General features: G+C 38.5%; 1 long non-coding RNA gene across 1 annotated transcript; it reads right to left on the reverse strand.

Annotated features, from left to right (window-relative positions):
• Positions 1–275: 275 nt before the first annotated feature.
• On the reverse strand, positions 276–1,310 carry LOC122137336. The gene is made up of 3 exons (XR_006154777.1): positions 1,243–1,310; positions 1,013–1,105; positions 276–309 (listed from the first exon to the last, which is right to left on the reverse strand). It is a non-coding gene; the product is annotated as an uncharacterized LOC122137336 (long non-coding RNA).
• Positions 1,311–7,050: the final 5,740 nt, after the last annotated feature.

The following is a 7,050-nucleotide window of genomic DNA, read 5'->3' on the forward strand; positions in this document are numbered from 1 at the left end:
ATTTCACACAAGCTGCTCACAGCTAATCCCGGATCTAAACAGGGTGCTGCGTCTCTTGGTTATTTCAATAACGTAATGCTGTAACATGACATTTGAGGCCGGTGTATCACAAAATATTTGAATGGCTCACAATTGCGCAATAGGCTGTAACAGTCATGATACACAAGACACATATGCTTTCTGTACATATGTAGATCTCAGAGACACTTGCTGCTTTATGAAACATGAATACTCACTGTCCCACTGAATACAAGAACTGGAGCAGGACACAGGACACATAGTCATTCTTCACCTTGGTTGGCTTCACCGCTGCAAAATGAACAGAAAGTTGATCGTGTTATGATGCCCTGCCAAACTAGATGGAGAACAAACTCCCCCCAAGATGAGTACCCGCCAGGCCAATTTATTATGATGTAGAGGCTCACTAGAACTGCTGACGTGTTCTCGGGAAGAGTTTAGGGAAGACTGCCATTTTTTTTCATCTCATCTTGAAAATGATTTCTTTGTCGCACCACTGCTGAAGGCACCCAGAATTCAACGTTTATGTATTTCCTGTCTGGTTACAAAAGCAGCGCGCAAACATGTGGGTGCCATATGTGGATCTGTCATCTAATGATACTGCACTCATGAAGGAAAAAACCATTCAGAGTCTGTAAGGGACAGAACTAGAGAGCTGACTGCAGTGGCTATAAAGCATGTGGCTGCTTATGGAAAAAACTATTCATGTATGACTTTTATACACAGTTAAATCATACCAAACCTATTTGACTTTAATCTTTGTTGATGTAGTTCAGCATCTTATTCTGTCATTAGTAACCCAATGTGACTGTTAAGCCACAAAAAGTCTTGCACCTTAGGTGTGTTGCATCCTAGGTGTGGCCTGCTTGCCACTTCCTGTCTGACACAACTGATTTTCAGACACATAACCTCTCTAAAAATCATTTGGTTTTTGTCAGTGAAGTAGCACATCACATAAGGTTGAGGGCAGTATATGCAGTATAACCATACTCACTGTCAGTCCGTCCATCCACTATGAAACTGCAGATCACTTCGGTTTGCCTCCCCAGTGTGAACCCGTTCCCTCTCAAAACAATGTCAAAGGTCTCTGAGGTATGTAAAACAGATGAGGACATAATGAGAAGCACTCCTGGGCATTCACCCAAATCAACGACCAAATACACGCACACACAAAAACGCAATTCCATCCACCCTGACAGCTGTAAAAGCCCTTGAAATACTTACCGTTCACGCAGACGCTGGACGGCTCCACTGTTAGAATCTCTGTGCATGATTGCTTGAGGATCTGTATTATGAAAAAACACAAAAATGTATTCAAATCAGTACTTGTCACTGCTGAATCACTGTATCAGGCTATCACAGTGTCCGGGTCTTTAGCATTCACGCTGGGGATGTTTGCTATGCCAAATCAAGCTCAATGAGACGAGCATCACATACATTGCATTGTGGGATAGACCCGTGTCAGCCGTTATGGGGAAATTATAATGTGCCATTTTCCCTCTTCAGCTCTATTAGAGACCGCAGGCTGACATTATCATATATAAACAGGCCTGTGAGAGGCCACCATCGCTTCTCCCATCATCCACATAAATCAACAGAGGACAAAACTATGCAAATCTCTGTACACAACGAGCAAAAAGACAACATTAACAGAAAGATATGGTCCTCCAAATCGCCTGCAGTGGAGATGAGGCTTCAGACTAAAGTGGAGGACACGTATAAAACAGGCTGATTGAAATATGACACCTGATAAACTCTGCTATCAACAAAGGGGAGAGAAGGAACACCGACTAAACGTCAGGGCTGAAAGATACTCAGGATGGTCTTTATGGCTCTTTAATGAGTTATGAGATGGCACAATACAAAGGAAGGTTCATCGCAAGACGTTTCAACTTACACACATAGGAATAGACTTGAAGCATTAGAGCAGCCATCTATCTATAATTAGTACATAGATCTTTAGAATACTCGATTCTGATTGGTTAATCATGACATTCGTGCAGTGACACAGATTCCTTTTTTAAGCTGTTTTCCCCCTTGGCCTTGTGTTTGGATCACCATTCTGCTGAAAGTGTTTTCAGCTGCAGTCAGCTTTAAATAGTATTTCCTGTGGTATTCTCCAGTACTGTGCTCTCTATATTCTTCTGGCTAATAATGGCTCCACAGCATGATATTGCCATGACTACACTATATGATGTATATGAGGTGTCAGTGTTGTAAGAATTAGCACTACAGGTACTGCTCTTTTTGAATTTGGCCAAAAATATCCTTGACCTCATTTGGCCACAAAATCCTTCCCTTTCAAATCACAACTGGGTCAATATGTATGTTTTTACTCAGAAACCTGTGTTTACACTTAGATCTTTCTGACCTTTTAAACTAGCTCCATTTCCCTCCATTACAGGTCTATGTTTAGTGGAGTTATATACACGAATGCATCCCTGTTGAATAAAAAATATAAATTTCTAAAAAAAAAAATTAGTATATAATAATAATGACCCCAAATATTTGAATGGTAGTGTAAATATGCAAATATTTAAATGAAGCCACAAAAATATAAAATTAAAAAAAAATACAACCTTCTCTGCCATCAATCAAAAAACATTCTGGGGGGAATATTAAATTAGGCCTGGATAAATCTATTCTTTAGGCTTTTGCTTTTGCCTTTTTGCAAATCTCTCTTTTTAATTCTACTTTTAGGCCCGGACTGCAAAAGCTGCACAGATGATCTCAAATCCTGGAAATCTGAGCAGAGAGCAACATGAGGCAACTAGCCAGCCTCCAAGATTACTAATCACTACGGAGAATGCCTGTATTTTGCTGGGCCTGAATTCCATTTGGCCAAACAAGCGTATTCAGTAACAAGAAAGATTGTCTTTTTTTTCATATATCTTTTCTGGAAGAAAAACAATATAACTCGTCACAGAGGTCCCTGTGTTTTGTCTCGCATGACTAGGAAAACCCTGAAAAATATCCTAGAAATTGACTCCTTGTGGTCACAAAACAACAACACACTCGTATACAAAAAACACTGACATCAGCTGGTGATGGTTACTGATGGCAGAATATGTTCAGTGTTGGTACCATGTTTACAAGGTTAAACCCGTATTGTTGGTTAATTCCATGCACATAAAAGCACGCAAAACATCCCATGAAAAATACTGGTGACGAACATTTCAAAGCATCATGAAGCAAATGGAAAGTATCACAAATTGTCAACAGACTTGTGTAGGACGAAACTGCTTTGGCAAGTTTTTCATACAAACATAATGCTTCGCAAACAAACAACTACAATTTACAACCAAGTTTGATGCTACTAAAACTTTCAAAAGCATATATTTTATCAAATTGCTTTACAAAAACAGTCCTTTTGGGAAACTTTGTTGTAGTTAAATAACAAATCCTGATTGTTTTAGCATCAAGCATCTGTACTGAACCCAGTTTGTAATTGAAAAAACTATGTCTATTTTCAAAGATCCACAGGAAATATTCCTTAAAAGGGCTGGTATACGCTAGTTCAGTTGGGGTGATGTGATTGGTGTGCATTCTTCCCTTGAGTAAAAAATTTAACCCACTTTTGCTTCACTCCAAGGGGGTGTTCACCATAAACAAGGTCTACGGTACAGTCGGCTTTTAAGAAACTGTCAGCTAAATGACTACGTATAAAAGTTTCAAAGAATGGATATCGTCTTGGTGGACTAGAGGCCGCTTTCAACACCTTAGGATGGGTGCCCATGGCATGGGGCAATTAACCGAAGTAACCACATGCCTTTTGACGTCAGCTTGAAAGCCTCCTTGACTGGGAACATTGGGCCCTGGTATCAGGAACATCGGCGCGCATGTTGCAGGAAAATAAGAGAGAATATAGCAGGGCTGATAGCCAAGCGAGTGGAAAGAGAAAAAAAAAAAAAAGGGCTGACATTCCTCTCTTTTAAAATCAGTTTGTCCTCGCTACCAGAACCAGGGAAGGAGCAGCAGTCCTGTAATTACAAGCAACTCTGCAAAACCCCTGCACTGGTGATGCTTAGAGAGAGATTTTTTTTTTTTAAGTGTAAATTGCATATGTTTTCTCTGTAGCATCACAATATGTAAAATTGCTGGAATGCAGTATTACCTGGTTCGTAATCAAAGTCCTTTACGACGACACAGTACAACGGGCTCCCTAAATTCTTGCTAAATCAGCCCTTATACACCAATAAAACGTCATAAAACCCCCAGTTGTTAAATTAAAAAAAAATATATGTATGATTTTAGATACCAGCTCACCTCCTCCTTAGTGAGTTTATGGATATATGGTTCAAGCTTTCCATCAGTCAAAGCCACAATGATGCTAGATGACTTTTTAACCTGTTTAAATTTATTTGTTCAGTTGCCTGGAAAAAGAAGGGGAGTGATAGTTGTGTGGTAGAAGCATTATCTATTTCTCAAGAAAAATACAGGGATGTATAAAAATGGGAAAATATAAAACCCCTACACACTATTTCCAATTTTCTTATCATTGTATCAAAGGGCACAGAATAATCTTGAAGTCAGATTCAGGTCACTGAATGCAGTGCATTTTTGTTAGAAAGATGTAATCATACCTTATCTTGGTCATTGAGGGAACCAAACAGTTTAGACTAAAGTCCAGGGAAAAACACTCCCAAACGAGAATATTTACACTTTCCCGTTTTGGCACAAAATTAAAGGGTTTTTCCCTTTTTAATTCCTTCATGCCCTGTAGGTTTCTCCTGCTGGATTGACTGGGATTTAAATCCCATAATCCTTTATTTATTTTAAGCCCTGGTAATGTAAACAAGGAATATCCCAATCAGTGTACATGGAAGAGATATTCTACTAAGTGTTATGCTCAAAATAAGATGTAATGGAAAATAAAAGTCACCATAAATGTTTACTCCTATTTATTAACTTTGTACAGCACAAACCCTGGTTTTCTGCCCAAAAAGGGCTTTTTTGGCCCCAGTTGCCCTGTCTCCAGTGGGGAAAAAACACAATCTCTCTGCTCTTGAGTAGAAAACACTATTTAAGGGGCACTGCCCTATTTGGACTGGAATGAAAAAATGGGGAAAAATGGAAAAATGCTGTAAATGAATGACCCGAATGGAGAAAATCAAGGCCCCCCCTGCAAAATTCTAGTTGGACATGTTTTTAACCACAGCAAAAACCTTCTTGATTTTTATACTTTTAAAAAAACCAAATACAAACATTGCTCAAATGATGTGGAGAAATCCTTGATGTACAAAGTCTACTGTCCCATGCTCCTTTACCCCCCATAAGAGTTGGTTTATGGGAAAAATGTGTGAGCCAGTGTGATCACTAATAAAAAATTGTATGGGGGAAAAAAAACCCTTCTGCCTAGACCAAGGATGAATAACTGATATACAGACAGGGAAAAAGGTTGTCATGGTGATTCATGCATCATCCTTTTGGGGATTATATTTATACCTGTCACTTCCTATATATATTCCTCCTACCTTTTGGAATAAGAGAAGGACAAACAAGCAGCCCACAACTTTTCTGCATAACAGTGATGTAATACAGATGTGATTTGGACCTGGTCAAGTCGAAAAAATGAACAAGACATTTAAACTGGTTTTTTTCATGTTTAAACATCCCGTGTTATTTTATTTTTTTTTTAACAACAGTGTTTAGCATTATGTAATTTTCCATTTCCATTATTACCATTTTGGGTTGGGGGTTTTTTAAAACTTTTGTTTTTAAAAATTTTAGTTTTTTTTTTTTTAGTTTTTGCTTTTAGTAATAATTTTAGTACTTCAACAAACATGTTATTTCAGTTGATTACCTGCCCATGTAGCAAATTTTTAGTTTTAGTAAAAAGGGAAAAATTTAGCTAACATTTTTTTGGTTTTATTCCCAAATTTAAATGGAAACCATTTTTAAGGCTGAAATGTATCATGCATTTAAATCCCGGGATTTTATTTGCTAATAATTGTAACAGCAATCTTTTCTCAGAAAAAAAAGAAAATAATCTGACAACAAATATATATATTATGACAATCATTTTTAATGAAAAAGTTGTCTTTTTAACCTTCTGTGGCGAAAAAACCCTAGGAACATGTTTGGGTTCCCCCTTACACATTGAAGTCAGGTCTCAGGGCGGCATAAGGAAGGGGGTGCTTTTTTACTCATGACATCCCAAACCCCCAAATCCCCACATGAGATACTCAGTGAGAATATCCAAATGTATCCAAGCAGCCCAAATTTTGGTAACAAAAATCAGATGAAGAAGAGGGAAGAAAAACTGAACATTTCACAGGTGATTAAGTGATAAATGCAACAATGACTTCGCCAAATTGTATAACGATACTCTGCATGAACAAAAAACTGTCCTGAAAAGGGAAAAGACCTTAAATTTCCTGCATATAAAGAATACAGAGTGCCATAACCTCTTGTTCGTTTTCATTGGTCCTTATTACACCAACAGAAACACAGGAACCCCTTACAAGCTCTTAAGGAATTCCAAATTTATTTCATACAAAAGGGCCCTTCAAAGCTTAAAAAAGCCAATGCAGAACAAAATGGCACAACAGAAAAACCATCAAAAATCCCATGTGAACTACACTGAGTCTTCCTGCACTCATAAACCTTTTAAAAATACATTAGGGTGCGTCTTCTCCTTTCATGTGTGAGGGAAAAAAGTGTGCTGTTGGATGGTTGGGAGTGCAAATGGCCATTCTCACCCCCCCCAGAAGACTGGATTTCCCCCTTGCCACCACCCCCCCCTGCCCCCCCTTTGCTATTTTCTCAAGCAGACTGCTTTCTTCTGGCTAGGTCGCTACCGTCTGTAGTGGCAAAATACATTGAGTCAATGTTACATAAGTTCACATTCATCTGGCCCCAAACTTTTTTTTAAAATAATGCTTTGTTTTGTTTTTCTCCCCATCTCAGGAAAACCGGGTGTGTAGCTGCTGGGGTAGCCAAGTTGCATTCAGCTTTTTTATTCGAAGTGGGATGGATCTAATTTCTTTGATTTTGGTGAATTGTGAGATACTTTCAGAACTCTAACAACTT

Source organism: Cyprinus carpio, chromosome B5 (genome assembly GCF_018340385.1).
Source record: "Cyprinus carpio isolate SPL01 chromosome B5, ASM1834038v1, whole genome shotgun sequence".
In the NCBI taxonomy this organism is placed as follows: Eukaryota; Metazoa; Chordata; class Actinopteri; order Cypriniformes; family Cyprinidae; genus Cyprinus; species Cyprinus carpio.